Here is a 25219-nt window from a genome sequence, read left to right as displayed (position 1 = left end):
AAGTTGAGGTTGCATTTCAGAATAGCTGGTCCAGTTCTGAACCTTCAGTTTGAGCACTGTCCAGAACTGCCATGCGTAGTGCAAGACTTGATGAAAACCCAGCTCTGGCTGGGGGAATTGAGGATGATTTTTATTACGCTTGATATAGGAAAGTAACTTGGCTGAATCTGCTGCAGAAGTTGACTCACACGCCATATGAGGGTGTTTGTCTTAACATATGCCTCCTCGCTTATCTAATGTTGATGTCAATGATTTGTTGGTTTCCATACCATGTTTCCCAGTTTTCTGTTTGTTTCCTTCCTGTCATAGCAGTAGACCCAAAACATTTTGACATTTTTCTCAAATAAATTATCTCTGGTCCTGCCAGAAATTGAGTCAAGTCTTTTTGTATAGTACGTCATTTCACTAGATTTCTCCAATTAGATTTTGACTTTTAGGTAATGCATTATTTCTGCTCATTTTAATTCATTTTTTATTGCCTGAGGATTTGAGAACAGAACAATTTCACTTTCTTTGAGGGAAGTGATGTCTGAGTCAAAACTACATCCCTAAGTGGTACTTATGACAGATTCCTGTCTTTGAGGATGCTGTTAATAAACTTTAGCTTTTTGCACTTAGCCTTCTTTTTTGCCACCTTGATTTTATGTTTGACTAAAAATATGCTTCCTCCAAATCTTGTGCATCGACTCTAAATTTTTTCTTTTGGCAGTAAGAGGATGAAAGTGTAAAATTTTTAAGCACTTGAAATGTAACCAATATATCAATTCTTAGCAGACTTTACCTGACTTATGGTGGGGAGTTTCTCTTAGCAGAGAGAAAAATGCTGTCTAAAGCATTCTTCTGATTTAATAATGGGGGAAAAAAAGGGGGAAATGATGCATCAGACTTGGGGATGCAAAACGAGAGGGTGTTTGGGGGGTATAACATATAGTGACCGGGTGTTTACTGAGCTGCTCAGCAGGTAGAGCGTAGCAGGTTGCCTCAGGACAGCTGTGTGTCAGCAGCAACTCGCTGAAGGTCACTCCTTGCCTTGTCTCTGCAGTGAGGGCTGTAGTACTGTGTCCCCTTTTTTTAAGAAGTGTAAGAGTATGAGTACTCCCAGTGTTGGCTTAAGTTGCTTTGCATCAATTAGTGCAAAGGGGACTGGAGTCTGACGGCAGGTGGGAATGCCAAGGGGACATAGGACGTCAGGCAAGTGGAATAAACCAGTGTGGGAAGGAAGGTTCGCCTGCAGGGAACAGGCTGGGGAGGCAGAGTCTTGAACAGGTCGACTTTGTCTTGGATTCCCTTCTTCTGCATAGTCAGATATTGCATGACCTATTTATGGTGAGCGTAACAAGGTAGAGGAGGTTTTGAGTCACTAATCTTGTTCTTTCTCTCCTTAGTGCATGTTTTCCCTTTTTTGTGATCCTTATTTAGTTTTTCATTGTTTATTTACGCTGCCACTGTTACTTCATGAATTCTTCAAATCATTGCCTATCTAGAGGGGAATCTGGACAGAATTAGTCTTGCAGCTTTAAGTCTTGCTGACAGGAGGAGGGAAGAGCGGAGCTTTTGTCCTCGAGAGAAATGCAGGAACTGTGGCCATTTGGAATCGGACAGACGTGGTCGGCCTGGAGGGAGATGTTTTTATAGAAGTGCTGCCTGGTCTGCTGTGTTCTGTATCTGTTGGAACTCCTTGTACCTACAGAATCTCTTCTGGGAGACTAGGATCCCCCATGCCATTCTGCACTCTTGGCAGGCAGGATAATTGTCTTGTATGTGTGTGATGGAGGTGTGTGCAGAAGTCTATCGTAGGCTTCTTTCCATGTTTTGAGGTCTTGCATTTGGATTTTCCATGGGACAGAAAAAGGGCAGTGCTTTCTGTGTGAATCTGAGCTAACAAAATGTGATGGAGAACAGACTGGATGTGTTTCCCTGTGCTCATTCCCCACGGAGAACCTTGAGTGGATTGCCATTTCCTCAAATACGTTAATGGCTTGCATGCACCCTTCAAACTAATTTTCCACTTGGTTTTCCTGCCTTTCATCAGAAGCAGGTACTGGAGGTAGGGAGGGGCCCATTAAATCTGGATTTCGGTAAGTTTCCTTAAATTCCTGGTCAGAATGGGGCAAAGAGAGAGTCTGAGGTGACGGATTATGGTTTTATGGCAGTGAGGCAGGAGAAAAAATGTCTTCTAAACGGCGTTTTTATTCACAAGAATGCTTTTTGGTTCCCTTTCCCTTCATTCTGGTATTTCGTTTTTTCTCTTATTTATTGAAAGATTCAATGTAGCTGGAGTAAGTTGTCTAAAGAAAATAGGTTGTTTTAAAAAGAAGAATAGTTATATCAAGCAAAAGAAATAGAAGTTATGACTGGTTGCACATGCCTCGTAATTCCAGATACGATCCTTGCAGTGCAGAGTACATAAACACTTGAATGTCAGTGTATGCCTATATGTTCAGGATACAAGTTGGAATTTGCCTTTTGCCAACTATTTTGATAGTAAAAGTGGTTCATTTAACTTACTACACAAATGGGTATGAGTGTGGCTGAAGCATGTTTACTTCTCTCTTCTCTACTACTGAATGCTCAAAAATATTTTTGGTTGGGACTTTATCTCATCCTGATTATGGGACTTTATCCCAATCTGGGGTGAATCCATCTTCGTTTTTCTTAGTAGTAGGTGACTCAGCCTTCATATTCCTTACTTGAGTTGATGATAGGAGACGGAACAGCTTGAGCTGATATTTTGGGGCTGGGGAAGGAGAGGCACGGTAGCTCATTGAAGTAGTTGTAATCTGCAGCATCTTAAAAAGAACACAACTAATACTTATCGACAGATACTTATTTTTTCTGTTTTGTTTCCCCCTTTAGGGAATACTGTTGTGCTGAGGAAGAAAACAACTCCAACCCCCTCCTCCCCCTTTCGTTGCCTGAATTAGAAGCTCCAGGAATGTGCTAATTGGCGGCGGCCTCTTCAAAAAGGTAAGAGGCAATTGTTATTTGCTCACTGAGGTGTCTTGCCTGTTCGGTTCCTCTTGCAAAGAAGGGTGATGTTAGAAGAGGCTTGTGTACATAAAGTCTCCTGGTTAACATGGGTTGCTCTTCCCTTGCCTTTTAACAGTCTGATGCAAGCAAAATATTTGTGCACTTTGTGCTTCGCTTCATTGTGCAGGATATGGTCCCTCATGAAAAATTGGAAGATGAGATAGATTTTTAAATACTTGTGGGGAAAAAATAAATAATGTAACTCTTGTACTGTGGACTGATTAACTAAGTCTTTGAATATTAGCTTAGATGAGAAGATACTGAGTTAGGTCTAAAGAAGCCGAGTTGAAAAAATATAATCTCATTAAGTTTTTCTTCTTATTTTTTAACTTGGTTGTCTTTTCTGGGGTCTTCAGTGGTTTCATGGCTGCTTGTACCACAGGCAGATAAGATATGAACGAACACCAGCTCCATATCTGACTGGTGTTTTATGAAGAATTGCGGACAGGCGGTAATTCTTTACCTCTCCAGACTTAAGGTTTTGGGCAGAAGTGCAGAATATGGTGGGTGAGAATTCAAATCAAGTACCTTTTTTGTAATATCTCCAAGCAATTACATTTTGCAGTTACATCTTATGATGCAATCCACGTCAGTCTTTCCATTTCCAGACATAAAATTTGCAAGGGTGTATGTGCGCTGTAATTCATAGAGCATAATGGGATGCTTGAGTAGACTAAAGTAAGCTGCTGGACAAATTGCATGTATATTTTAATACTGAAACTCAGCGTTTAGATTTGTATTTCTTTAGGAGGTAGCTGCAGTACTTTGAGATGACATTCTGACTCTGTGATCGAGGCAAATGCTTCTTGTAGTGGAGGCAGTGTCTTCTGTTTAGACCTCAGCCTTTGCAGTTCAATTTGATGTCTTAGCCTAGCACTGAGAAGGAGTTTATGCAAACTTGCAAGGTTCTGAATTCGGGAAGCCAATGCATGATGTATGTTTTTCTTCTAGATTTGTTCTGTGGTGCTAACCTTTGTGAAGGGTTTGGGGAGACATTGCAATGCAATAATGTCTTAAATTGCACCAGTGAGATTTGTCAGAGTTCATTTGTCAGACCCCTCAGACTGACTAAGTACACTAACTTATCAAGGATAAGCTGCAGACAGGTAATGTGCCTTGGGATGTTCTTTCTCATTCTCCATCTCATTCGTGATGGTGCAGAGGCAAGCTAAGTCTTTATTGAACGGCTGTTACCAGCTGCCTGGCTACCTTCTGCAATAAAGCTAATGACCTAATGGGCAAATGTTTCTTTGAGACCTTCAGTGGAAATGGAGACAAGGAGAAACATACAGACCAGCTAAAGGGTTCTCGAGGAGTTTGCAATTTCCCTAGGGCCCTGTCTATGTAATTACCTGTCTATCGCTTTGTCTCCTATCTTTTAATGCAGGAGGAGTGTCAGACTCCAGGCTGCTAATCTTTGTTACTATGGAAAGGCTGCTTACACTCCTCTTCTTGCACTTCAGAAATGGCAGTCGCTGGTCCCCAGCTGGTTCTGTGAATTTAACTTAAAAATGGATGATAGCTTTTCTCCTTGGTGCCAGACTAAATAATGCAGCTGACTGCGCTGTTGCAGGCAGGCATTGCCTCTGCCACTGACACTGCGGTGTGTTGGGAGGACGAGCCCACAAAAGCTGCCTTGTAGCTGTTGGACCTGTTTTCCCCCAGACAAGTCAAGGGCTCTAAAATTCCTTTGAAACACAGAGTCTTGGGGCACACCGAGACGTGGGAGCCTTGGCTGAGCTGCAGGTGTGAAGGAAAGCTGTTGTTAAGATTCATAGCTCCAGCCGAGTTTTTGTATGGTTTCTGAATGCCTTCAAACTCCCTGGCTTTGGGGCTGAGGCATGCAAAAACTCTGCAAGCTGTTTTGTGGGATTGTGGACATCAGCTGTTGCTGCTGCCTCCCACCAGCACGCGTCTCACGCAGTGATTTGCAGCAGAGGCAAGTTCTTCTGTTGGGCTGTGCACAACCCCTCAGTCGACCCTTGGTCATTTCTGTATGTCTGAGACATCTGTTTGTTCTTCTTAGACAGCACTGGAAATCTGGAGGAGATTCCTTGCTTGCTGCTGTCCTCCTCCTTCCCCTGCATGTGCTTCCTGAGTTGCAATGTCAGGCAGATCATCCCTCCAAAGTTGTCATTTGGGAACGGCTCCAGCGCAAACACCTTGTCTGCATGTGTTCCTTTCTGTGTTAGTGAGAAGAGGGAGACAGTCCCCATGCTGGCTGGTAGTGGCCCTTTCCAGCTGCTGCAGCACCAGCTCACATGCCTAGGAAATGTGTTTTTAAGTCCCTTTGCCCCGTACCTTTGTAAAATGTCCTTTAACTGTCTTCAAATGCATGGTATTTAAGCAAGAGTCTGTATTATCAAATGCCATCGTGCAGTCTGTATTCCTTGGGGTGAAAAGCTTTGGGAGGAAAGGCTGGGTGTGATACTGAAATTTGAGAACCAAAGCTAAAGGAAATTCTTGCCCGTGTGTGAGACTAGAGCAGGGTCAGGAAAGGTGGGGGACGGGGAGGCCCCTGCCCTGGTTAGTGTTGAATGGGAACAGAAAGGAGGGCAGAGGCAGGGCAGGGACAGGGCAACAACAGATCAGGTTTGGCTAGTGGCCTGCAGCTTGTGGTGTTGTTTGCGCATTTAATGCTGAGCTTTCCTTCCCCATCTTTAACTAAATGTGTGCAAAGATTGTTTTTGATCATTTTTTGTTCCTTGAAAGAGCAGCCATATCTCCATTCAGATTGTTTCAGAAATCATGTTCATTATCCATGCATCTAGTATGATGATTTTGCACTGATTTTGAAAGAACTTCTGTTGTCATCCCCCCCTTCTTTTTTTGCCCTGTCATTTGTATCAATCTGAACCATCTCCAAAGGAAAGGTGATACTGCTGCCGGCTAGCATTTCAGGTGGGTGATACTGGATGTTAAGCAGTGTGCCTGTAATAAGTTACCTGTCAGTGGGAAACTTACCCTGTTTGTATGTCTCTTTTCATACATAAATCAAGGTCATAGCTCTTGTGCCTTTGTAGAGCATTTCAACAAGGTATTTGTTTCAAGTCTATTTTTTTCCCCTCCTAATCCTTTGAGAAGTTTTGGGTTAGGATTCAGTGACTGTACTCAGTAAAATGTAAATCCAGTAAGTGTCTATCAAAGCTGTATTGCACCTTACAAGAGGTTCTTCCAGAGTCCTGTTCATAAAGCCTTAACCTTCTCCCAGTTTAAACTGGGACTTTACCACTGCTTAAGGTCTTTAAGTACTTAATTAAATTCATTAAAGTTGAGTCTGTGCTATCTTGTTTTCTTTAAATTTCTGATTTTTTTTTTTACTTCATGAAAGTTACATGTTTAACTTTTTTATTCTGGTATGGATAACGTTTAATCTTAAAAATCTTACTTGAGAAGAAAAGCAATTTCCAGCAGTGTTTTTAAGGATGCTTGTATGTCTACAATGTGTTTAGTGAATTAAAATTCACAAAGCTGGATGCTTACTTTATACCTTCAACATGATAGTTTTACACATCCTAGACAGTTTTAAACACACCAAGTAGAGAATTCAGAGCTGAAATTAACTTGTTTTTTAAATCACTTCTTTCACATACAAGTTAAAGAAATGTTGAGAAATAAAGCAAAAGTCTGGCATGTACAGGCACAAGAAGCAAGGTTAAAACTGTAGTATGATATGATACTGAATTTTTTTATCCTCTTAGTTCTCTGGGCCAGCCCTTAGCTGAGGGTAGCTTTCACAGGTCCCCTGAGGTGAATAGGGTAGCAAATGGGGTTGCAGGGGAGAGGTAGTGAAAAGACAGCACAGGGTTGCCGCAGGGCATCTGTGGGTGCAGAGGGCTTGAAGGTGTTGTCTTTTGCATGTCGTGGAGCTATGGCCATCGTCAGTTGAAACCCTGCAGTTCTTGAGTGTTAGCAGAGCGAGCTCTGGTGCCCGCGACCCTCCTCCAGTTTCAGCGGTTACAGCCCACCTGCCTCCATTGCCCTTGGTGCCGTGGTGCTCTGTGTGCCCGGTGGTTGAGCTGTTTGAGGTGTACAGGCTTACGCCGAATACACAACTGTGAGTGCACTTTGAGAGGCAGATGTTAGGTGGTGCGACGCGTTCCTGGGCCAGGGCCTGCCCTCCCCTGCTCGCCACCCTGGCGCAGTGCAGGTCGGTCACTGCTCAGCTCCTCAGCGCCCACACAGCAGGCTTGCAGGAATGCTTGTGGAGGCCTGCTGTCTGCCCACCTTCACCCCCTGTGCGGCTGTGTGCCCAGAGCTTGGAGGTGGCTTCTTGTGCTCTCTGAAGCTTCACAGGCCTGCGAAGAGGAGCTCCAGCTGGAAAGACTCGCAGTGACTGCTGCAGAGCAGTGGGAGTACAACCCGGCAGTCTGCAGGATGAAGTTTTTGGAAAGAGCCTGTGGTGCTAATCCATAATTAGTGGCTGAGAGGAACAAAGTATAACGCATGGATATTAGTGTAGGTGGCAGGTTTTGGTATGACTTTTGCTTATATTATGTGTTGGTCTCTCAAAAAGAAAGCTGGAAAGCCAAATCGGATTTGAATGTTTTTGTTGAAGCTAGCAAAGGAAAAAGACCTGGTTTGTTGCCTTGTTTGCTTACCGGTGATGATTGTTCTCTTCTGCTAGGGAACAACTCATCTCAGTACGTATTGCTCCATCCTTCAGCTGTGCAAAGATGCCTGTGTGTTGCTTAGGTACATCAACAATTGGAGTGTTCAGAAAGATTTTAGGGGAGAAATTTTGCTGGCTTGTTTTTTGCTATTAGTAAGTATTTCTAAGGGAAAAATCCTAAAACAATGGTTTCAAAACCACGTTTCCTGGTGTTGTTTGTCTGCTCTCTACCGTCTGTGTGGTTTAAGGTGTAGAAAACATGGTGCTGCTGCCAGGGAGCTGGGAGGCCTAGGTGCTATTTAGAGCTCTGGCGATGGTGCTGGGATCATTGATCTTGCCTCATCCCCATGGGAAGATGTGCTAAAACCCTGTTGAATTAGCCCAAGTATTCCTGTACAGACCTGCCTTAGCCTCTTGTCAGATGTGAGACAGAAGTCTGTGGGAAGCCTTGTGTTTGTGAGGAAATTTTGTCTAGAAAATCCTGTACAGATTTGAACTGGCTGGGTAAATTTATACTGGGAAGTGCTTTGTAACATGTGGTCTGAAACATTTTTGATCTGGTGCTGATGGCCTTAAAAGCCAGATGAACCACATCACTGACTCATGGTCACTTACTACGCTGCCGTGTGATGTAAACCAGAGCTTCCTTTGGTGCCTTCCCACATACAGTGCTGTCTGGCTGGACTGTGAATTTCAGGCTTGTGCTTATACTCTACAGTTGATAACCTAAACATGCTCTTTTCTTGAAAGAGATCTTGTACATTTCTTGTAACTTAAATAAAAAGCTTCCAGTAATTTTGGTACTATTCTACCTATGGTTTACCTTTGTGGAAAAGGGAATACGACCTGTGTTTTGGGGTGACCAAATAAATTTTATTTCCATGTTTCCTCACTTCCGTCTCCCCCCCACCCCTTCCTCAAACTATGAGCTCATTATGATTTTAGGTCTAATGATCTTTCCGTCTTCTCTGTGATGTTTATCACAAAAGAAAGGATGCTTAACTTTTCAAGGAAGAGAAACAAAGAAAAGGGAAGGTTTTTAGCTTCCCAGACACCTTTGTGACATATTTGTGACATTTATAAAATCAGTTGAACAGAGATGAAAACTAGGTATATGAAAAGAAGCACTGTTTGCCAGCAAAATGAGCAGCTATATTTCAGTCTTCAGATGCTTGGCTAAAGAACAGTAACATAAGCTTTTTTGCTGCTAGAAATTGAGAATTTGGCCGTAATATGCAACTGTAAAATCTGTAGGCATATAGTGTAGCAGAAGCTGTCTTTATTCATATACAGCACATGGTATTTGGCTTGGGAGAAAGTTCTTCGCTCTCGAAGAAAGTCGGGGTTCTGTGTGGAACTGGCTGCTGTTTGTGCTTCATATTTAAAAGTCTGTTTTATTCCGGAAAGACAAATTAATCGTGGGTACTATCGGTACTGTTTTCTTTTTTTTTCCTTGTTCCCAGTAACCCACTGTATTTACCTGGCTGTCTTCTTTCCATGCTGTTTATTTCTAAGCGTGTGATCATGATTACAGTGAGAAGTAGATGAAATTCATCTGTATATTCCAGCAGGGAAACTGAACCTTTCATGACTTCAACCTGTGGGACCTTTCCCTCCTCACCTCTCTGTAAAAGTATTTGTGATATGCTCAGAGCAGTCTTGGGGTGACAATCCGAATTGCCTAATAAGATACTGTTGGTTTAGGAAGAATGGGGAATAAAAGGAAAGGGATGGCAGCATGCAAGTGGTGGTTCACCAGTGTCATGTTAATAGAATCCTCAAATCAAGTGCTCATTCACTTTAACCAGAGGTTAATTAATCAGAGTGAGTAGATAAAATGATAAGCTGCCTTTAATGAAGTGAAGCAGCTTTATTAGCAGTAAGCAAAATGCAAAATATTTGGTCTGGCACATGTGGCTTTCACGGGGAACTGTGCTTTGCCACCAGCTTTGGACTGCACTAGCCTTTTTCTCGCTGCACTCTGCGGGCTCTGCTGTCTGTATGTTAGTCTGTGGCCAATTCAGAATGCAGGAGATCGAATCAAATGGGAAGTAGGTATAACATTTAAAAACAGAAAAAGAAATGTTCCTCACAGATCGATCTTCATGCTAGAGATCATCATTTACCAACTTTCATGCTTCATTTGGTGATATTTTTCTTTGGAGAAAGCAGGCTTTACACACACACAGCAAGCAAGCAAACAACCCCCCTGCGTGGGTTTACAAGAGTGCTGCAGTTGGAAAGGAAGCAATATGATCCTGCCTGGGAACTGCTAGCATAGCCTGAAACCCGTCAGCAGTTACCTGCCAACTCGTGGTGTATGGACAGAAATGCACCAGGGAGGTGCTACCTGTGTCTTTAGGTGGAGGGCCAAAGCCTGCCTGTCACTGGCTATTAAACTGAAGCAAATTTGCTTACTCTTGTTCAAACGATCTTCAGTCCTCAGCAGTGCATCTATGCCGTTGTGGTGTTAGCCAGTGTCTCTCCCGAAAAACTGTAGAAGCCATCGAATGTGCGACAGTGTGCCTGGCAGAGCAGGGCTGTAATAGCAAATACCCACAGAGTCGAAGATGAAGTAGATGAAAAAGAATGCACGTTTATGAAGATGCAGGTCTCTGGAATGCTGAAATCATTTACTCTGGGCTAAGATGAATCGGTTTAAATGTCTACGTTTCAGCTTAAAATTAACTTCACTTATGACTAGATATAAAGACTGTTTCTCAAGTACAACTCAGAATAGCAGTTGGTTCATGAAAGTCACCTCACAGGTAAACCCATTACAAATTAGTTGTGTGGTAAGGTTACTGTACTTGTGTGATCTGGAGAAGTTCAGCTGGTAGACTTAACATGACTTGATGATAGGATGCTAGCAAGTAAGTTGTCTGCCACCAAGCTCACCCCTCCCCAAGCCTGTCCCTAACAGAGCCTGCTTCCCACTGCCATTCGGGTGTCCATTCCTCCACCCCGACAGCTCTCCCAGTTGGACAGAGTAAGTGGTCTTGCATGCTTAAGTTGAAAGGTTGAATCCATGAAGCAGAGCATGTTGCTATAGAGGGAAACTCACAAATGGCTGGTGAGAATGATATGGGGAAAAGCTACTGAGATCCTTGAAAGCACACTGGCAATTTTTGTCTTTACTGTAAAGTGACCTAGTACCCAGCTTGTGAAGGAAAAGCTACTGGTCAGGTGAGGTTGCAGTTAGCAGCTGTGGTGATGCTCTTGCTGTACTCTTTAGGAACACAGCATGCTACTCTACTTACTGCAGCCACAGTGCAGCTGTTGTAGTATGCCTTGAGTCCCTTTTAGGTTTTCTGCTTGGATTTTTTGTTCTTATAACTCTGTGTTGTGAGTCTCAAAGCTTCAGAAGTGAGATTTCTGGATATGTAAAATAGAGTAAGAAATCTTGGACCTTGCCTTTATACTGAAAGTATGAGGTTAATCTAGCACCTTCTGAAAACCTTGTAAATATTTGACTGGCTATTTGGCAACACTGCTGAACTGGTTGATTAATGCCTAATGTGAGAGTGTTTCTGAAGCACACGGCTTAGGTTGGGGCTGAGGCTCAGGGTGCAAGCAGCAGTTGCACGTGAAGACATCCCATCTGTGCGCCCTGTTGCCAATCCTCCAGGACTGCCACCCCCGAGACATGCAGGCAGGAGGAGTTGGGTGACACAGTGGTGTCCGCTCTGGGCAAAGTCAGCTGAGCCTATTTTGGCAGTGGTGACATTGGTTTGAGCTGTCCTGGCTGACTTTTTCTGCCCTGCTGCTTTTGGCTGGTCCAGCAACAGTGTGGTAATCCCTGACTTCCAAGTGATGGTGAGCATCTGAGTCTCTAATATTGTACAGAGCATTTGGATACGGAAGACTTCTGCATATATAGAAATGGCACCAGCAGGCAATTGTTAGTAACTGGTCACTGAGGAGGAGTAGCCTAGAGGTTAGTGACAAATCTGGACATGAGCATGTTAAAAAAAAAATATGGTAGCTTCTGATACCTGTCATAGCATGATGATTTAACAGTACCCCTTCTTGTATTGTATTGCTGCAAATGTTCTGAATGAACTTTTTTTGGCATTGGAAAGTTAGCACACAGATTAAATAGAAAAATGTTTGCAACCTTATGAACAAGACGAATGAAAGTCTCCTTTGTTTTAAGTGAGCTAATCAGTGCGAGACAGCTTTTGTTTTTCTTATGTAAAGATTGCTCATTCATAATGTTGTACCACCTCAGTCCTTCCAAGTGCTGGTACAAATGGGAGAAGAGCCTTTCAGAGGACCTCAGTGCCATAAAAGACCTGAAGCATCATTCAAAAAGTAGTACATTTTCTTGCAACTGGCTACTGATGGTTTAGGTGAAATGACTGCCATGTGGTAATTGTACACAGTACTGCTGTCAGATGGAGGATCCCAGCAATCTGTTAGTCTGATTTAGTGACAAGCATAGGATAATCCAGTAACTGCAAAAAGTCACTGCCCCTCCTACTGTTCCTGAGATGGAAATGAGCAAAACCTTGATTATTGGAAAAATGACTTGTTCCATGACATTAAACTCCAGCCCTTTCCATAACTGCATTTATTTACTTATATTCTTTTTTTTTAAATCCATTTGATCATTTCTGGCAATAGCTTAATAGGGTCTAAGTATTTACCCAATTTAGACAGCTATATAGGCTTCAAAAATACAGCCACAGCCTATTTCCAAAGGAATTGATTGCTGATTCTGGCGTTGGTTAATTCAGGGAGGCAGAAAAAAGAACACCTCATAGATGAAGGAACAAAGCGTTGCAAGCTGTCTCCAGATCAAATGCAGCAGATGATTAATGTATCTGAAAGGTGTAATTGAGAGTGGTGGTACCTAGTCATGTGATGTTGTGCTGTTCCTTGGTGACTGCTGGAATGTTTTTGGCTGCTGGGATTCTCCTAGAGTCTTGATCTACACCTGACATAGAAGACCATGTACATCTGTGGTTTGGACTAAAGTTTAAGTTATTTTGTGGTTGTACCAAGTCCCCAAATGCTTGATTTAAAGGAAGCAAAAATAGTCGCACATAATGCTGGCAGAATCCACTAGTCAAACAGTAGCTACTTTATACTTTGTCAATAACTTAGTAGACAGTATCCTGTAATCTTCAGTAAGATTGTTTTGAATTAGTTGCACACCTGCCTAATAACAGATTTCCAAGAAGTTAGCCTATGCATATGGTTAATATTTCCAATACAAATTCATGACTGAAGTGCTACTGGAATAACAGTGATGGTCAGGTGATGGTCATTTCGTGGTTCATGTTGACTTTCTGAATCTCTTCCTCACATACAATGTAATTGATATTTTTTTAATGTACTGATTTGTTACTTTATATACTGATTTATAGAATGTTTGCAAGTGCCTGTCTTGTCAACAGACAATGTTTCTGTAGTAGATACTTTCTGATTTCTTAAGATAAATTTTGCAAATAAAATATATTTTTTTCATTTAACAAAAATGTCTCGAAAGTGTTTGAGAATACACTTGCACTGCAAAAGGTGGGTTCTACCTCGGTTCCTAGTAAGGAGATTTGTCTTCACTCTGGTGGGCTCCCTAGGGAAGGCTTCAGTATGTTTCTCTCTATACTCCTAATCCAAACAAACCATAAAGGAAGACATTAGAGACGATAAGGTCTGAGAAAATGGCATGTTGTCCTGATACTATGTGACTTGTGATCAGAGAACCTCAACCATAATTCCTACGCTTGCTTCATACGAGATCTGCCAGTGGGCAGACGTATTGGCAGGCTCTGTGGTACCCCCAGCTGACATATGGTACTTTAGGTCCTTTCATAACAGCACACAACACTGGGAAAGAATGTAATTTCTTAAAACCTGTTATCAGACAGGGAACTGAGATGCAGGCAGTGGCTCTGCTAAAGGACTGCAGCTCACTGTTTTCAAGCACAGTCGAGCACTTGCTGAAAGTGTTTGGCAGATGTCATTGTGAAATGAAAGAGGCTGTTGGGCTGCTACAAATGTCAATCCTATATTTCTAGCTGAACACGCGGATGCACAGAAACGCCAAGTTATTTCCCTACAGTCCCCCAGCAAGCAAATGACGTAGCTGGGAATAGAACTGAGATTTCCTGATATCCATTCCCCTGTATAACTAAACCGTGCTTTCTTCTTCATTGTAAACACGAATCAAGCCAAATGGCATGCGCAGTTAGCTTTATTCCAGCAAAGCTGAGGGGGGAAGCGGGAAGGAGGAAGGGAATAGAGCCATGAAGGGGGGAGGGAAAGTCATTCAGGGACAACTGTACCTGCTGGGGGCACAGTTTAATGAAGAGCGAGGAGTGGAGGAAGCAGCCTGCGTTCCAGATGCATTGTTATCTGCAGAGTCCCCTATCCGGGAGAGCGCTGCGAAAGGTTTAATGCAAATCTGAGACCTCTGCCATTGTGTGAGACAGATTAGGGCTCATTTGCATTCTTTCTCCTGTAATAATTACCTAGCAAGGAGTTCCTGTTACCATTAGCTCCTTTCTGTTTGCCTGTGATAACACCATCAGCCATCTCTTCTCCATGGATTATGGACACTGTGAGGAAGGGCAGTGGGCCAAAAAAAAAAATCTGTTGGAGAGAGTAGTGGAAAAATGCGAATGCTGAAAAATTAAAATGCAGATAATTGTAGCAATAACCATCAAATACAGCTGGAGAAGCACTGTGAGACGAAGAATAAAAGTCAATATCAATCCATAGTATCAATGAGTTTGTGTGGTTTCAAATATCAGTTTAGTAAAGCCAACATGATTTTAACTGGCCTTTACCTATGGTGCTTGGAATTGGCTCAAATTCTTCTAAAATTAGCACATTTAGACATCAGTGTTATCAAGACGAACGTTAATTAGTCTAAAAATGATGTGGTGTATCAGAAATTCAGGTAAAACTCAGCAAACAGTGCAGCTTTGAGTCCTGGAACTCAGGTAAGGCAGTTGGCCTGAATTAAAAAATAAAAGCAAGTATTTTTTTGTTTTCCCGGTGTGTTGGTTGAAGATGGGAGGAGTTAAATAGAAGAAAAAAGGCAACTGAACTTGGAAGGCTGAGGGTGCTAAAATGAGCTATTACTATTACCGCTGCACAGGTAGAATACAAGATATGTGCAGCTAGCGGTTTATGTTCTGGCTGTTTACTCTTTCTGTTGGTTTTGCCCTTTGTATCCTTCTAGCAGAGCCGGTGGGGTCACTTGAGGAGAGGGGGGGAGCTCCAGTGTCCCCCCAGCCCTGGCCAGGCTCTGGTTCCTGGCTGCAGCCCCTGCTCTGGCAGCTGGGGATGGAGCCGATGGCCCGTTTCAGGGCTGTGTGAGTGACACCACACAAGGCCCTTTTTGGGTCAAGGGGGCACTAAGGCACTTTGGAAACAGGGAATGTACCCCGTGTTCCCCATGCACCTTGGGAAGGGAGCAGCATGAGCCCAGACCAGCCTCTGTTTTGGTGCAACTGCATTATTTTGGTAGTGGTGTTATTCTGGCTTTCAGGGTGATGGGGTGGGCAAGGAGGAAGCCAAATTTAAACAGCCTGGCTGTAATCTGCAAGCAGCCATTTTGCAGTTATTTAAATTTGTAAGCTTATTTCTGATCTGGAACAGGCTGTCGAAATGATGAGTTACATAGCTAGTGGGGTTTTTTGTTTGTTTCTAAGTGATTTTTGGGGCCGTGCTGCCATGTTCACCTTGCCATCAAAGTGCAAGCGGTGGAGTGCCAGCAGTGCTGCATGAGCAGTCAGTCCCTGCCCCTCTGTGGGGAGTGGGCTGGGGTTGCGCAGGCTTGTGTTGGTGAGCTGCTGGGCACACAGCGAATTACCAGCAAAAACCCACTTTGGTTCCTGTGGCTGGCACCATTTCTGGCTGTTAAAGATCTGTGAGGATACTTGCCACAACTCTGAACAGGTTAGAGATCCTTGCATATGTGAGCATGCTTGGCATACAACTGAGTTATCTAGCATTTCCACCTTGCTGTTAGATTTACATTTTACAAAGGTACCTTTTTCTTCCCCTCACCATCATGATAGGAATACTTTGTTTTGTATTGTAGAAAACAAGGGACATAGTTATTTCTCTGTGAAATCCTAACCAGTTGAAATACTAAGTAGGAAGGTCCATTACATTATACACAGTTACCCCACCTGTCTTCTGGCAATGGGCTCTGTTGTGCTGTGTTGGATAATGAAAGGATTATATTCGAGGGTGAACAAGGCTGACATTTTGTGTGTAAGACCTTTCCCAAGTAGCAATGGACTGCAAATGGAGGCACAGGTCTGCAAACAAGTAACCATTCTGGCCTTTTGTGAAATCACTTCTGCATGCTTGTTTTTTGTTTATTTGAGGATTTTCTTTAGCTGTGGCAGCAAGAAGAGAAATCTGGCAACACTTAAAATGTCAAGATATATGAACAGGGCTAAGCTGCATCTTCCACAGTATCGCTAGATATTTAGTGTTAACCAGAAGTCATATCACTATAAATGATTAGAGGAAATGACAGGGAACTGGAAATGTTGTTGACATATTTCTTAAGTCTGATTTTTTCCCCCCCTTTTTTGCTCACTATAATAATGATAAAGATGACAAACATGACAGGTACACAAACATAATGGGAAATGAAATGTTTTCTAAAAAAAAAAAGCTCGAAAGCACACGTTTCTTAAAGAAAACAGGTACTTGTAATTCTAAATACAAACTGAAGGATACCTTTATGTTTTGTTTTAGAAACAGCAGCTTCAGTCTTTTGTTCATCTTCAGACCTTTTTCTAGGAGGAAGAAATACAATTTGGTGCGTGGCCAGCTATATATAAATCATGTGCAAGTTGTGCCATCATTAGGTAGGAATAAAACTGCAGTTGATATAATTGGAAAGGTCTAATGTATACAGTGTTCAGAGAAGGAGAGGGAAGTTTTCAAATGCTATCACAGGAAATAAAGGTTATGTACATCCAAATGTAAGGTAAGACATAGCAATGTATTTTCCTATGTCAATACTTGGAGAGAGAATAATACTAAAAAAACCCACCTGACTACTCAGAAGATACTGTAAGATGATCTGTGAAGCTGTATATTTATATAAATACAATTTGAAACTATTAAAAATTTATTTAAAGATAACATAGCTTCTTATGAGACTTGTGTTATTTCTGTGGATTATTTTACTCCATATGGTCCTCCTGTTCCTCAAGCAGCTTTAATAATTAATGTAGTACAGTCACCATACGTATTTTCAATCTTTTATTTTGATTCTATAGCAGTGCGTTCCAATTCATTTATATTCGAAGCAGCGATCTTTTTTTCTTTGGGTATGTTACTGATACTGAGGCCTCATAATCGGGGAGAAGTGCACAGAAATTAGATTTCAAATCCCTTTCCTTCCTTACAGTTGAACTTGGACTTCAGAGCCCTTTGTTAAAGATCCCTATAAAGGCACATGAATAGATATGGTTTTGTTGGAGAAAATGTCACCATATTCAGCTCACTCTCCTCTCAAATGAGAGAGGTGTCGAAAGCTTTTGCAGGGTTTGAGCTCAGAGGTGCCGGTGCTGGCATTGCTCATCCTCTGTAATTGGAGGCAGTGGCCAGTCACACCCAGCAGCAAGGAGGCGTTCATTTGCTCAGGCTGCGTACACTGAGGTACACAAGCTGGTCTGAGTTGTTTGTCAGTACTTCTGCAGGTGAATGTGAATTTAAATTTGCTTTTAAAAGGTAAAAAATTTATGTTTTAGTCAAATGCATGTCATGTCCTTTACTCCTCAACAGAAGTTCAAATACCCACTTGGGTGAAGGCTAACATTGCTGCATAGATAAGCCACTTTAAGATATGGACATCCCAACTTGGTAACATACTGTATCTGAGACGAGCAGATTTACAAAAGAATAATAAAAAAGTAGGGGGGACTTATTTGTGCTGTGCAGTGCATTAGCAAAAAAAAAAATAAGACCCACAGATTTTCAGCTGTCCGTCACACAAGCACATCAAAGGATCAGTTGTTTATTCTTTGGTATCTTTGGGTGGCTGTGACAGATCGTCAGGCAACCCTTTCTGTTGTAACACGGACCAGATGTGAACCATTTTACAGAAAATGCTGGAGAAGTTACTTTTCGTAATCAGTGGTAGCAGGGCCACACAGACTTCAGCTGTACTTTTAAGTCTCCTTCTCTCTCTTCCTTCAGCTTAATACCATGAAGGTACTAGCTCAAAAACTGAAAACTTCTACCTAGCAAAAAGGATTCGTAAGCTTTATGCAGTATGGCAGAGTGATGATTTTCCTGAGTACTGAAACAAAACATATACATGGACAGCAGAGATATCCACAGCAGCAGACTTAAACATATGCTTGTAAAGTAATGTGGATATCGAAAGTTACATGTTACATAAGCATAACCATACACCCACACAACTTACAAGACTAGACTTATTTTCAGCTGTCTTATTATCAAAATTGCAATTTATATAACATTATGTGAGTTAAAGGAATTTATGAAGCAGAATTCCAGAATTGTTTTAACTTTCCTGTTTCTATAAACTTTGTCTTTTCATCTTCAGACTTGTTTCCATTGTAGCAAGCAGAACAGTAACTCAGCCTGCGTAAGAAATATCTTGTGAAAAGGACTGAAGCTTCGAAGCACTGCAGAAAGCTGTTTTAGCATTAATTGTTAAGCTAATTACAAAACGTTTCCTTCAGACCCAGTCAGTCATAAGGCTGCTGGCAGTCACCCGCTGAGCACCCTGTGAGGAGCTCCGCACGCTGCTGTCCAGTGCTGCCCAGGCCCTGCGCAAAGTGGTGGAGGTGCAGGCCTCAGCCCCAGGCAGTTCACTTTCCTGGACTGAAAACAAGTCCGTTTTCTGGGAGGAGCATGTTGCAGGTATTCCCAAAGACTACGAGCGTTAATCTCTTCACGTGGCTTTGTGAACCCGGGCTTGGTTCTTTATTTGTGTACAGCTCTGTTAGGCAAAACCGTGGCGCAGTCGCTGTGAGCATGCGCGTGGGTGTTCACGCTCAGGGCTCAGCCTTTCTGGAGGCACATGCGGGAGCTGGGACCAGTGGGACATTTGTATGCCTTGCAGGGTCTTGCAGGCAAGCTCCGTCCTCCTGGGACTAACTGCAGCCATGGTTTTATTTTCCCTGCTCCGGCCAAAGGGGTTTGTGTCCCACGCTCGTGACTGGAACATGGCTTTGGTCAAAGATCATGGTCCTAAGCTGTGAAATTTGGGTGCGTTACAGCTCCGGCTGAATAAAACCCGCTGCCTTCTCTTGTTCAAGCGGTGTGAAGTTAGCTGGGTGTTTGAGTATAAAGGAGTTCACCATTATAAAACCGGGCAATCTGCAGAGAATGAGGAAGCTGAGTGCAAGCCTGCAAGCACAGCTTGTGTACATATTTGTTGAAAGCTAATTGGCAACGCAGTTGCCTTTCAAAGTTGTTCTTTCACCTATCAGTAGAGCACAACTCTGGTACTTAATGTACTGTTGATTACGTAAACACTACCCTGAAATATTTGTACAGGCAATTAACTCTTGTTTTTACACTACTTTGAGTTACAAATGGAATCTTGCTGCAGAGCTTGGAATAATTCTGTTCTGAGCTATATTTCATAATTAAATTAAATAATACTTTCGTCCAACTGGCGCGCATTGAGAAAAACAAGGGGTTGGTTATGCTGCGAGGAGCTGACAGTCTTTAAAATTCAGTATCCAAGAAACACTGACACAGTTTGTACCACGTTGTTGAGGAAGAACGTTATTCACAAGAATTTTATCTGGAACAAATGTCTGCCTCCTGTTGGGTTGTGGTGTTTGAAGACTGCAAATGCTTATATAAGTAACGTTGGTCTGTATTTTCTATGGTTTCTGATGAAGCAGCTCAAAGCACGCATGCGGCATAGGATTGTTGTTATCAGAACGATGTGCTGGTCTCATCTAACATGGTGTTGATCACTCTAAGGATACTTACGTAGACACATATTTGTTCTTCCTCCCTCTTGCTCTTCTCAGACTTGGTTATCTTACAGATATTTTTGTCCCTGATGAAACTAAGTCAGAGCTGTACAATTTGTGCCGAATAATAGATCTACTAAAATGTAACCAGTTGGTAACAACAGTCTTAAAGCTAGTCCTTCATCCTCTAGAGTTTATTCACAAGTACTTGACCTAATACGACCATGAACTTGAATAAAATGTTAATAGATTTTATTGCAGTTCCTAGCGTGACTTGCTGCCATGATAATAAACCAACATTTATAACATCAATGGCTGTAGCACATTGGTGCTTAACAGAAGTGTAGATAATATGCTCCCTGAAGGTGTGGTGAGGGACTGCTTAAATTAGTTCAGCAGTACTTTACCTATAATCGAACAGGCTGAAGAAGGTAGAAAATAAAACTAAATGAATCAAAACCCCCCTTCATACCTTTCTTGTATGAAGACCTCACAACTAGATTAGGTTGCAGTTGATTGCACTTTTTTCTGACAAAACTATTTTTAATGTGTTGCAGAGCAGTGCAAAAGTGTTGGTGCTAATGGCTAAATGTACAGGCATCAGCCCACTTGCAAGTTTTGGGTTTGTTCTCTAAACGGTCCAAAACAATTGCATCTATATTCAGATAGTCTTCTGTCTTTTGCTATATATTTTTTTTTCATTCCTGTAAGAACTTCTCCAATGCAGAGTCTTCTTTAGTTAGAAATACAGGAAATGTTAAGAAAGTTACCTAAGACCGATCTCTCCACAGTCTCTTTCAGATTTTACTTCCTCAGTTGTCTAGTAAAATGTCCTTGACACAGGGAATCACAGTTCTGTCTCTTTTTACATCCTTTTGTTCACTAAGTTTTGTTAAGGATTCTTCCATCTTTATCCAACTTTGACATGCATGGAGTCATGCTATTTGGAGGGAAGAAGTAGGTGTATAGAACAGTTTTTGAAATGCCTGATTTCATACACAGCCCCTCTTTCTGTGAGATAGAAACAAGCTAGTGGTAAGTATGGATGAAATCAGAAGAATGCTGCAATTATTGATGATTTTCAGTAGCATCTAGAACTTCTCTCATATTCCTACAAAGCCTACTGTAGAAAATTAAAGAAAGACATTTGATGAAGCATTACCTACTTGCCAGAGACAGGAGCAGCCATAATGCCTCCATCCAGTTGTCTTCTGGGGCCTGTGTTTGTTTATTGAAGTGATGCTAGAAAAATTATAAAGAAATCACTTATCTTAAGGGAAAATGTTGGTTTCATGTTTCTTTGCTTTAGAACTTTTAAACAAGTACTTTGTGTAAAAATGAGTAGATTTATGTTTAATATGCAGGACAAGATTTGTAGGTAGAAGGTTTTAATTTTTATCAGGTCAGCTGTTGTACTTAGAAAAATAAACTTTCATGGACATGAATATTTCTTCAGACTGACGTTTTAATGAAGCAACTAAGCGTCACTCATTTCAGGTTGACAGTCTAACCCGTCTCAGTTAAATTTCTTAATCCAAGGTCAGTAGTCCTCAGTTCTTATTGAGTGTTGCAATCTGTAAAAAGGCCAGGGAGTTTGTAATCTGATCTTCGTGACTAGCTAGGAAGGAGGTTGCAGCCTTGAAAGAAGCTGAAGCCTACTGTAGAAGCCTATTTTTGAATAAATGAGTATGATTGGATCGTAGTGGGAAATGCAACATTTTTATATGCATTTTAATTTGATGTATGATTTAATCATGGCTGCTTCAATGATTTTTGAAAATGTCAGCTGTCATTGTAATTCAATTTCTTCGTTTCTACAATGTGCCTGCCATTCTTTCCTAGATGGTTGATGCTGCCCCAGCGTCAGGCTTCTCTCCTGGTCTTTTCACTGGTCTGCATTAGCAGGGTTGGTAAACGACCATTATTTGAACTTGTAAGACAAATGGTATAAACAGAGGTGAATGAACTGGAAGCTTGTGGTTGTTTGCAGGGACTCAGAATCCGATCTGTAGTTCATCCATTTGAGCCTTCCTTGAGTGAACTAGTGTACTACACTGGCTTTCAGGGGAGAGCATGTTTTTGTTGGTTTTCATGCTAACTGTAGCTAGGAGCTAGTGATGTTTGGTGCAGTGTTAATTCATACACCACGGCAAATAACAGTAGCAAATTTTTATCTTGCGAACTTTTATCTTGCCTGGCTTCCTCTGTCACCAGTTTTCACTCATTGTCACTCTTAGGCGTAACTTCCAGTAAGCCGTACGAGCTGGCTGAATTAATGTTTTTGGAGCTCGGGTTGCACGGTTGCTGGGCTATTTTTCTTACTGATAGATTTGTATGACATGCTTATAACAAGTAAATGGTTAAAAAATGTTTTACTTTGTTTTTTCTCTTTTCCCATGGAGACAAAATATCTAAAGCACATTAATCTGTGTGTCTGACTCAGGTATGGTGGATTTCAAAACTAGGTAAACTGTAGCGCTCAGTCCCCCCTCCTCTTTTCTCCACCCCCACATCCAGAGAAAGAAGTAACCTAGTATCTGAAGAATGCAAGTTATGCAGATGTTCAAAAGGCCAAATAAAACAAATAGATGGGCTGCAGCTGCTAGAACAGCATAAAGCTAAGAACATTTGCTGCTGTGATGAGAATGCTGTATTTCAGCATGCCTGGCTTTTGCCCGTTTGAGGAAAATAGCACGGTGAATTAGTTTAACCAGTTTTTGTCTTACTGTGATTGCTTTCATGATCGTCAAGATTTCAAAAAAAAAACCCACAGCTTTTAATGAGAAAACGGGAGAATAAGTGGCACTATCCTTTCATGGTAAGGAAAGGGGAATTCTACAGAAGCATGAATGTTGTGCTTTGTTCCTAATCTTTCAGTGAGATGTGACGGTCTTGTATGGAAGTATCTGCAATAAAAAATCCCACAGCTGGGAGAAGTTTGTGTGTTGGGATGCCATCAAATATCCTAAAATTAAAGTTTGAGACCTGACGCCCTGCAATATATTAAAGATCAACTTGCCATTAGAAGTTCTGGGGCTGGGGGGAACTCAAGAAGGTTCACTGCCCAATATATTCTTCTAAACTGGATGGTATCTAGAGGTAAAGGTTAAAAATGGTACCGTGTATGTTGGGACCAAATCAGTTATCAGATTTGAGTAAATCATTGACATGCAGATTAGTGAAATTGTTCAACAGTTGATCTGCTGTTTTAGGGCATTCCTGAGCAACACAATGAAGTGCCATACAGAGATGCCCAAGCAAATACTACCCTCCTCTGGTACGTTCACATAGCACAACCCTTTGAAAAATTTTACTATTGTCCTGGGAATAACATGGGCATGTCACAGTAACGTAGCAATATACCTGTGGTCTATGGGAGGAGAACTCACTTCTCTTTTGTCAGCATCTCATATTGCTGCATCAGCCCTTGTTGTGCGGAGTAAACTCACTTACCTATGGGGACCGATGTGCATCTCATAAACCTGGGCAGCTTACTCTGTATTCGTGGTTTTTTTTTTCAGTATAGGATATAGAACAGCAAGCGAGATATGTTGTCTTCATCGTGAGCCTTTGGAATTTGCTCATTTGGGAATTGCCACACTGAAATGTTGGTTTTAACTGTGGGATCGCATGGAGTTGGTCACCCACCCCCTCTCCTGGTCAGACGTCCCGCTCAGGGTTTTCCATTTCCTTAATTCTGCAAAATCTAGTCTGACAACAGCTTGACTTCTGGGGAAAAAAAAAAAAAAGACAATGTCATGATTTTAAACATCAGTTTGAGTTAAAATTTTGGACACAACATGGATTTGGACTTGTATGTTACATACATGTGTGGAAAGTACATCATTCAAGAAATTTGTCAGGTCCTGTGTATTTTGGAATTTGGTTCTAGGACCATGGTAGATCTCTGTATTTTTCTTCTAACAAACTGACAGGACCCAGAATTACTCAAAGTTTTGAGTTGGGTGTGATTAGACCCTTTTCTATTAGTGAATGCCCCCAGACAGCTCTGAAACTTGTTAATTTTTGAAACTGAGATTTTGTTTAAGTACTAGATTAATTAAATTTTAAGCAGAGTAAATGCAAAGCAGCTAGATAAGACAGATGGAAATAGGTATATGAACAACTTGCTGTTTTCTGCTGTATTTCTGCAGGTGGGTCTTAATCCAAGAGTAGATTTTATGCAGCTTGGTGAATCTCTGAGTTGCATAAAACTTTGTGCAGTCCTGCCTGGTCCCTCAGAAACCCCTTCCATTTCCTCGGAGGCTCAGCTGTGCTTGTACTCTTTTCCTCATTATAGCCTCTTCTTGAGCTGTAGGCACCAAGCTGCTTGCTATGCCTCTAAGCTGCTGCAGACACAGTGTTTGAAACTTCTCTCTCCTAAATATATTCAATGGCTCCCCGTGAGAAGGAACAGTCATCTTGCATAGGAGTCCACTAATCCAGTCATTTAAAGTAACATAATGTGTGACACAGAAACTAAATGCTGTCTTGTACATCTGTAACTTCTTTTGTTTCTGAATTTCTTGACCAGAGAGGCAATGTGCTGTTTTGTGTGTTCATGGATAAGGCTAAGGATATACTGTTGTACCAGCGAAGGGCCTTCAGAGAAGATGAATTCCTCCGTTTCATGAAGAAATGTACTGCAGCATGATTATTTGAAGAGGCCACTGATGCCTGCTTGCAGATACAGAAATCCTCTAGCTAGAGTATAAGTAATGTTTAAAAAGAAATTAACAATGAGACATAAAAGAACACTTTTGCCCACTTAAAATGGTGTTGAGTCATACCATTAAGGCTTTTAACTTGCTTATTTGCATTGCAAACTTGTTATGAAGTCTATCATTTTCTCTTGGGGAAATATCTCTTGGGGAAATTGAACTCTCTTCTTCAGTTGATGACATTTGCGCAATATGTTTCTGATGTTTGAGGAGTGGTGGGCGTGATCTTTGAGCTCTACTAGTGTGGTAATAGAAAAAAATGATAGTAAAGACACGTCATGTGACAAAATCAAGTATTCTGTATATTCTAAATCAAGTATTAGGTGCTTTTCTCTAAGGATGTCTACAAATTGACCCTGAATGAAGGATAGCTAAACAGACTGGGAGCAAAGGAAACCATTGTGTTGTGTGTGGTCACCTTGTTACTGAAACATGCTCTGAATTTCCTTACTGAGCGGTAAAGGAAGCAGGACTTGTCTGATAAGACCACTGAATGTAATAGAACTGCTTTGTTTTTTTTTAAACTTTATTATATAACTAGTAACTCATGATTCAAGTGTAATACAGTGTATTATTCTGCCGTAATGTTTCTACTGCTTCCGATTAAGATTTGGGGAGATTTAATAGTATAGTTATTGGAAGAGGGCTAAAGTGGATGTCAGATTCTTGTGTGATGTTTTGAGGATTTTTGTAGCTATACTCATGCGTCTGGGTTTGTACTATTTGTCCCTTTGAGTCGAATGGGAAGATGGTTGCTGTTTGTGTTCGTCACGTTCAGCGCTTGGATGTGTGTGCTGTCCTGCTACAAGTGTGGGAACATAAGTGTCTGAGCTCTGAGTTGGTGTCTGCTGTTCGATGCCTTTATAAATAAGGGTACTAAAAGCCGTGGAGTTGTGGTACCTATGTGTTGTTTT

The 25219-nt window shown here is 41.6% G+C and overlaps 1 protein-coding gene across 25 annotated transcripts in view; it reads left to right on the top strand.

Annotated features, from left to right (window-relative positions):
• ZMIZ1 (zinc finger MIZ-type containing 1) overlaps positions 1-25219 on the top strand; it is a 347690-nt gene that overhangs the window by 45826 nt on the left and 276645 nt on the right. For all 25 annotated transcript variants that reach the window (XR_007708536.1, XM_050711824.1, XM_050711811.1 and 22 more), the window contains exon 2: positions 2857-2967. The gene's annotated coding sequence lies outside the window, so the exon portion shown is untranslated. The remainder of the gene's footprint in view (positions 1-2856; positions 2968-25219) is intronic.

This window comes from Cygnus atratus, chromosome 7 (genome assembly GCF_013377495.2).
Source record: "Cygnus atratus isolate AKBS03 ecotype Queensland, Australia chromosome 7, CAtr_DNAZoo_HiC_assembly, whole genome shotgun sequence".
NCBI lineage: Eukaryota > Metazoa > Chordata > Aves > Anseriformes > Anatidae > Cygnus > Cygnus atratus.
The sequence above is the reverse complement of the archived record's forward strand: the minus strand, read 5'-3'. Positions and strand labels throughout refer to the sequence as shown.